Source organism: Phragmites australis, chromosome 5, assembly GCF_958298935.1.
Source record: "Phragmites australis chromosome 5, lpPhrAust1.1, whole genome shotgun sequence".
Lineage (NCBI taxonomy): Eukaryota > Viridiplantae > Streptophyta > Magnoliopsida > Poales > Poaceae > Phragmites > Phragmites australis.
The window spans coordinates 11,539,001-11,545,749 of NC_084925.1; the positions used below are offsets into that span (position 1 = coordinate 11,539,001).

Sequence of the window (6,749 nt, forward strand, 5' to 3'; positions counted from 1 at the left end):
GTGAGTACAGGTTTTGTACCCGCACACGCTGCCTGCCATACACACGCACATCACATACAAAAGCATTGTGACAATCTGCTCACACATAAGCACTGGTACCGTATAATTGAAGGAGATATTCTGAAATAAGCTAACCATGGCGCCGAAGATGTCAACTTCCCCCGTAGAACGTCGTGTGCGCCCTCAGCCATCTGGTCAGCGCCGGAGCTGACGATGCATTGGTCGCCGCATCTTGGGCGGTGTCGGCCAACGCCCAGCCGACCGCGAGCAACACTGTGGCGAAAACCCAAGCAGGAGCCATACTGATCGATTGATTTTTGTGCCCTTAAAATTGTCCCAAACAAGCAGACGAAGCTAACTCAAATGGTGAAGAGCAAGAACTAAACGACTATACATGTTCCCATGATGCTTCTAGGCCCTCGTGTCACTCTCCTCAGGGCGACTCTGGGACAACACGGCCATGTTGCCCCCTATCAACGTGCTATGGTGCGACCGCCGGCGCCATTGCCATTCGGCGGTGATGGCGGCAACAGCCAGCGGCAGAGCCAAGCAGCATCCGTCGCGGCCTTCCTCCCTCTCCTCTCATATCCCTCCCTTCTCTTTTTCCTCTTCTTGGTTCCGGTGTCGTAAGTCATGCGATGCACAAACGCAGCATCATCCTGCTCGGTTCATTCCTTCTTGATGCCAGTGGGGTGGACCCATGCACCGCCAGCACGATCCACACATCGCCAACGGGATCTGCACAGGGTGCCCTTGTTCTTCGAGGTGAATGGCTTATCCTCGTGTCGATATATGGCAATGACGCTATAGGACTAGACCAGCCACAAGTGACAACGTTTAGTGAGCAGTGCAACGGCAAATCCTATGTGTTGGAGGCGCTTGTCAGCCACGGCTTCCTCCCGCAGGGGGTCAACATCTACATGCACCAGCCCCTTGTGTTCCAGTTTGTGCGCCACTCGGCCCCAAGGAGTGGGGGAGTTCCTCCATGTCCCTGGCCGCCGATTTCCTTGACTTCAAACCTTTATGACGTTGTCGAGTTCCACACGATGGGAGCCAACTCAACACGCTATCGTTGGGTTCTACGTGTGTTGGTGACTGATTCTGCATGCTGTCACCAGGATCCATGCCTGGGAGACCGGATCCAGGCGTCTGTTCCGATCATGCTTCCTTCTTTGTTGCTTTTCATGCGATGGGGTACATGGACAGCCGGTGGCTTCATAGTGACACCCGCAGCCATTCTGCTCTCCCTGGGGCGCTTGCTCCTCCCCTTACCGTTTCGGTCTCTTCCCCCGAACTGACCCAGAAGGAGCTAGGTGGCTTAGTCATGACTCCTTGGACGTTATAGGATGGCTTTGCTTACTTGGCAGGGCGTCTCCTGCAAATGCGATGTGCTTGTGGCACAACCGTGTTTGGCTCCCTCTACACAATTGGGGGGTAGGAACACCTGGCGAAAGCCCTGCTTTTGCCTTCCATTGATGTCGGCATCGGCAACGCCCTCAAGTATTGTTTCCTCAAGTATTGTTTCCAAAATATTTAGTTTAAAAACATAAAAATTATAGGTATAGATTTGTCTTTAAAAATACTTTTATAATAAACAAACTAAAACCGTTGAATGGAAGCAGGCTGGCCGGCGTGCACATGCGCATGGCCGCGCCGCCGCGCCACGCATGGCTTACGGGGCAATCAGAAGATAGATAGAAATGCAGGCGCAGACACTTGCATTGTATATATTCTTATCTCCTTTACACTAATCGTCGATCTTAATTTGCATGACATCGATCCTCTCCATCAGAGACAGGATCTTTCGCTTGACTTTTGAAGGGCTTTCGTAGTACCCATGCTCGGGTGCTCCCTTGTCTAAGCAAGCATGTCGTGTGTTCCTTCGATCGTACGAGCGACCCGCCGCAGCATGAGCAGCGGTCAGGATCTACATGGCAGCTAGGATTACCGTGTGTTAATATTGAGAAAGAAAAGGAGAATTGAGAATTTTGGTTGCGAGAAGGCTGATTTGCGTTTTGGATTGAGCCTGTCACAATAGGATATTTTTATGAAAGATGGTCATTCAATTTTCTAGGTTGTTTGGTTAAAAGGGTGAGCCAGATAGAATGATCATTTAGAAGGAATATTTTTTTCGGATGCTAGATGAGTTCATCCGTCAAAAATTAATATACGGAGTCATCCATGTTTTATATGAGTTTTATTTCTATTGATATGGCAAATTCTGATTTGTTAGAGTAAATATTTTTTATAGCACGCTTTAAATGATAATACCTGCTAAACCATTTATCTTATTTGTAATCCGATTATACTATATATTTATTGCAATTAAATAAAAAAGATTTCGCATCATTATATTTTAATGAAAAACTAAATTATAAAAACGAGTCTCGCACAATTTTAACTAAACACATCTAAATTCTATCAATCCAACCCAAAAAAAAAATTGAGTCGCCAACTAACAAGCTGACCCGATCTGCTCAGTTAATGATTGCATGGTTGTCAAGCTAGGCCCGGCTCATGTCGGCCAATTTGTAATTGAATCCTACATTAGATTCATAGTTCAATTTTTCATAAAAAATATCTTCATAATATAATGTTTTTATATCATTTTTACATAAACAGTAATTATCAAAGTAGCATATTGAATACCGTGTCACTATCAAAACTGATGCATTTACGAACGGAGGGAGTATGGCACTGTAGCCTGATGAAATTTAAATGTAAGAACCCAGAAGCAGCAGAAGAAATGCTACACGGAGAGAGACGCCCAGGAAGGGCATCTCTCTGACAACTGAGACGCTTTCTTTGGCCGCAACGTCTTATATTTTCCATCGGACACAACAAGTGCAACCCATTCGCACACAACACCCTGTTTCCAATACTCCAAATACATTGCAGAACCAGAACCGGTGACAAATGAGATAATTCTTATGGTGAGAATCAATGAAATTTTCTACCACGATTGGATCATCAGTTTAGCAGAGGAACAACGATGTTGCTCTCTTTGTTTATCATAAAAAAAAGTCACTCCTGGGCAAAAGAACGAGCCATTTTCATTGTTGGGGAAAAATTCTCTGCAGTAGTGCTGCAAGCCCGTCTCCGTGAGTGGAAAAAAAATATGAAGGCAGGCTACAAGTCTCTTTTCATGCAGCACGTTCCGGATGCTCGCGGAAGTAAATTTTATAAGATTATCAGAAAGATTCTTGTAAGATTTCATCCATATTATTTATCTCGTGATCCAATAGCTATACTAAAAAGAGAAAAGTAAGTAAACACATATCATCGTAAGAAAGATAATCTTTCGTATAACAAGTTCCTAAAATCTTTATTTTCAATACCAGCTACATGTTGTATGCACTCGGTTCAGGAAAGTAAACTGCACTCGCTTGGCTCAGCTCGTCCCTGGCTGGGTCTTTGAGATCGACGTAGACGAACAGGTGACGGGCATCCGGGGCATACTGCATGAGAGGAGGGATTTGCAGCAGGCGTCCATAGAATTTTTTCCCCCATGAGGCCCATGCCCCGATTCACTCCACGTGCACTTGCCATATATCTCAAGGCATTTTCCCGTGACGACTCCCACAAAGCCAGCGAACGACCTGCTAGGCGCGGATGGACGAATGCGTCGGCTTCGTAACCGAGCCCATTTCCGTCCATTTGCGCTAATCCTTGCCCTGCTCGATGAAAACGCCGATTCCCAAAAGCGGCGGCGGGGGCGCAGGTTACAAAAGGTGATGGGGGGACGTGGGGTAGAGCTCGCCATGGACGACAGGCTCCACGAAGACTAGCGCACGAGTGGATGCGCGTCGCTTCCATCTTCATCGGCGGCGGGGACAATGCTCGCCGTTGACGATGGCCGTCGCGAGAACTAGAGCATGTGTGGAGGCACGTCGCCTCCCTCTTCACCGGCGGCGAAGGCGGAGCTCGCCATCGACGACGGCCGTAGCGAGAACAAGAGCACGAGAGTAGACATGTTGTTTCCGTCTTCACCGGCGGCGGGTGCGGAGGTCGCCATCAACAGCGGCGGACGCAATTGCTAGAGCTAGAGCCCGAGCCGCACCTTCGCTTGCTTGAATCGTGGGAGGAAACAGTTGCTTTGAGATCGATGATCACAGGTGGCGTGAAACGGGCATGGCACCATTTTGACCAGGATTTAGAGAAACTAAAAATAAGATAAAATCAGAGCCGTCCTAGCTCAGTGGTAGAGCGCGTGGCTTTTAACCACGTGGTCGTGGGTTCGATCCCCACGGACGGCCTTAAATTTTTTCTCTAAAACCTGCTTACGTATTTTGGACCGTGTTAAATTAATATCAGTTTCGTTTACGGATCTGATATACAGCAACTAATATTTGCCTCGTGAGTATTCAGTTTTTCACTTTCTGTTATGCTGGCTACCTAAACTATTGCATCTCAAAAGAGAGAGAAAACTGTTTACATGTCCCAACAATGGCATCAAACACAACCCTCCTCCGCCATTGGATTCTGCATCATGTGACATTAGCCCGTTATACATCTGGGCATATTCCCGCAGGCATGAAAGAAAAAAAAGGGGGGCAGGACCACAATGAAACCAAACCACCATCGTGTCAGGCCTGACAGGCACGGCCAGGGTGACTCACATGTTTGGTGCTGCAACTTGCAAGGACGCAAAGCTATGTATACCACATCAGAGCACATGTCAATCAGCAGCGAAAAACAGAATCCAGCAAGCACGAAGTGGGCGCAGAATCATGGAATCCGATACAACCAAACAGGCCACCAAAAGCTTCGATACAAATCATCAAGACCAGAGAATCATTCCAAACCTCCCAACACCTCACCTAGATGTTAATTTCACTCACATAGCTAAAAACCCTATCAGCCTCGGGGATGACTAGAAGAGCTTGTAGGGTGAGGAAGCATCCAATGGATGGATCAGGTAGGTGAGCACGAGAGCCGCCAGCATCAGGGCATACGCAATCCCCTGGTCAATCGATGTGCCTGTGGGGAACAATCAGAGAAGAATTGCACAAATACACGTATTAGTCTTGACAAATCAGAAGAGAAGACTAGGAATATTATTATGCTGTGCGGAAAATTTACTGCGTACGTTTTGTTCACTGCCGCGATCTGTGGTAACTCATCAGTATGAATGGCATGATACAGTTACTAAAGTATCGCACGATTTTGAAGCTGACTGTTATGACCACAGACAGATTCCATGAATATCTAAAAGCAATAGTTATAGAGAGCTGAATGAGGATTTCAAGGTGCATGAACCTGTAAATGAAATTTTCTTTTCCATCCTACTTGTTCCTAAGATGTCTAATGCCTACTACTTCCCTTTTCTAGTACACTGAACTTTGAGCATAAATTGATTTGTAAGACTGCACAAATAGAAGTCACTTTCAGTACTCGTTACAAATGTCATATTCTTCTAATCACTCGTTACACATGGCACATCATTCAAAAACTTGAGCCCTATCATCCTAGAAGCATTGTCTATATAGGGAAGGCTACAAATATCGACTGAAAACTAGTACTCCAGAAACCACTAACAATATAAACAATGATAGGGAAATGCAAGCCGGTTCAACTTGCACAACAAAAAGTCCATCTATGGATCTATCTATAGACAACCAACAGATCCACAAAGTACCTTCTCTGGATCTATCATCTATGTAAGGGCACCAACAGATCCACAGTACCCCATTGATCAAACAGGAAAACATATTTCGTCTCACACCAGATATCCCTAGCTAGCTTGTTCTTTGTGGCAGAATAGCATTTAATCTGAGTAACACAGAGCCCAAAAACTGGCATTCCATGAAAAAGGAACAACAAAAGGTTCGCTCCTGTTGGACAGCTAATGCAAGGAGATCGACATAGCCATAATCAACATTTCTACAGGCACCTAGAAATCTGTAACTCCGGCACAAGTTGGTAGAGACTTAGAACATCTCTGAAATCTGGAGATTAGGATTCCAATGCAAAAAAGGAAAAAAAAAATCTACAGATTAAAATATGCAGAAACGCTACTATAACGAATTTCCTAGGAATTGAAATTCAAAGCAAACTGCCTAATAGAACTGGAATTGAAACAGAGCACATGGGGAGAGACTCTAAACTCTGCATGGTCCTTTGGAGTGGTGGCAGTGTTTTCCGAGGCCAAAAATTTTCTGTTAGATTTGCTTTTCCCTAGAAACTAGTACTACCACTACTCCCGCAGAACAAAGCACATGCAACCGAAATTAACTTCCAGAAAGGAGGATCTAACGCAATGCAGATGGTATCGGGGATAAAATTCCGCGACTTCTCTTCCTCTTCTCTCCCCATAACAACCAGATCGACGAACACCGGCTGCATGGAGAACGAACAGAGGATGCGACGCGAGGGCGGCCCGACACGTGGGGCCCGCGATCCGGCAGTGCAGATCGAGAAAACCAACGGAGCACCGCACAGATATGAGATATGATACGCGGCATGCGGGGTTACAATGTGATGGATGGAGAAGCCTCCGGGAAGGGGAGGTGGTGCCGTCTCTTACCGTCGCTGGTGGGCGCGGGCGCCGGGGCCTGCGCCGCGGCGGCCGGCATGAAGATGGCGACGACGAGCGCGGCAACCGCCACCGCCCCGAGCGGAACCCTCGCCGGCACCATTCCTCTCACTCTTTCTCTCTCCCTATATCTCGCCGGCGCCGGAAGAAACGGGACGGCACGGAGCCACCGACCACGCACGCACGCGCCTCTCTGTCTGTCTGTCTCTCTCTC

The 6,749-nt window shown here is 47.0% G+C and overlaps 1 non-coding gene across 1 annotated transcript; it reads left to right on the plus strand.

Annotated features, from left to right (window-relative positions):
* The first annotated feature begins 4,184 nt into the window (after positions 1-4,184).
* TRNAK-UUU (transfer RNA lysine (anticodon UUU)) lies at positions 4,185-4,256 on the plus strand. The gene has a single exon. It is a non-coding gene; the product is annotated as a tRNA-Lys (tRNA).
* The last annotated feature ends 2,493 nt before the right edge of the window (positions 4,257-6,749 follow it).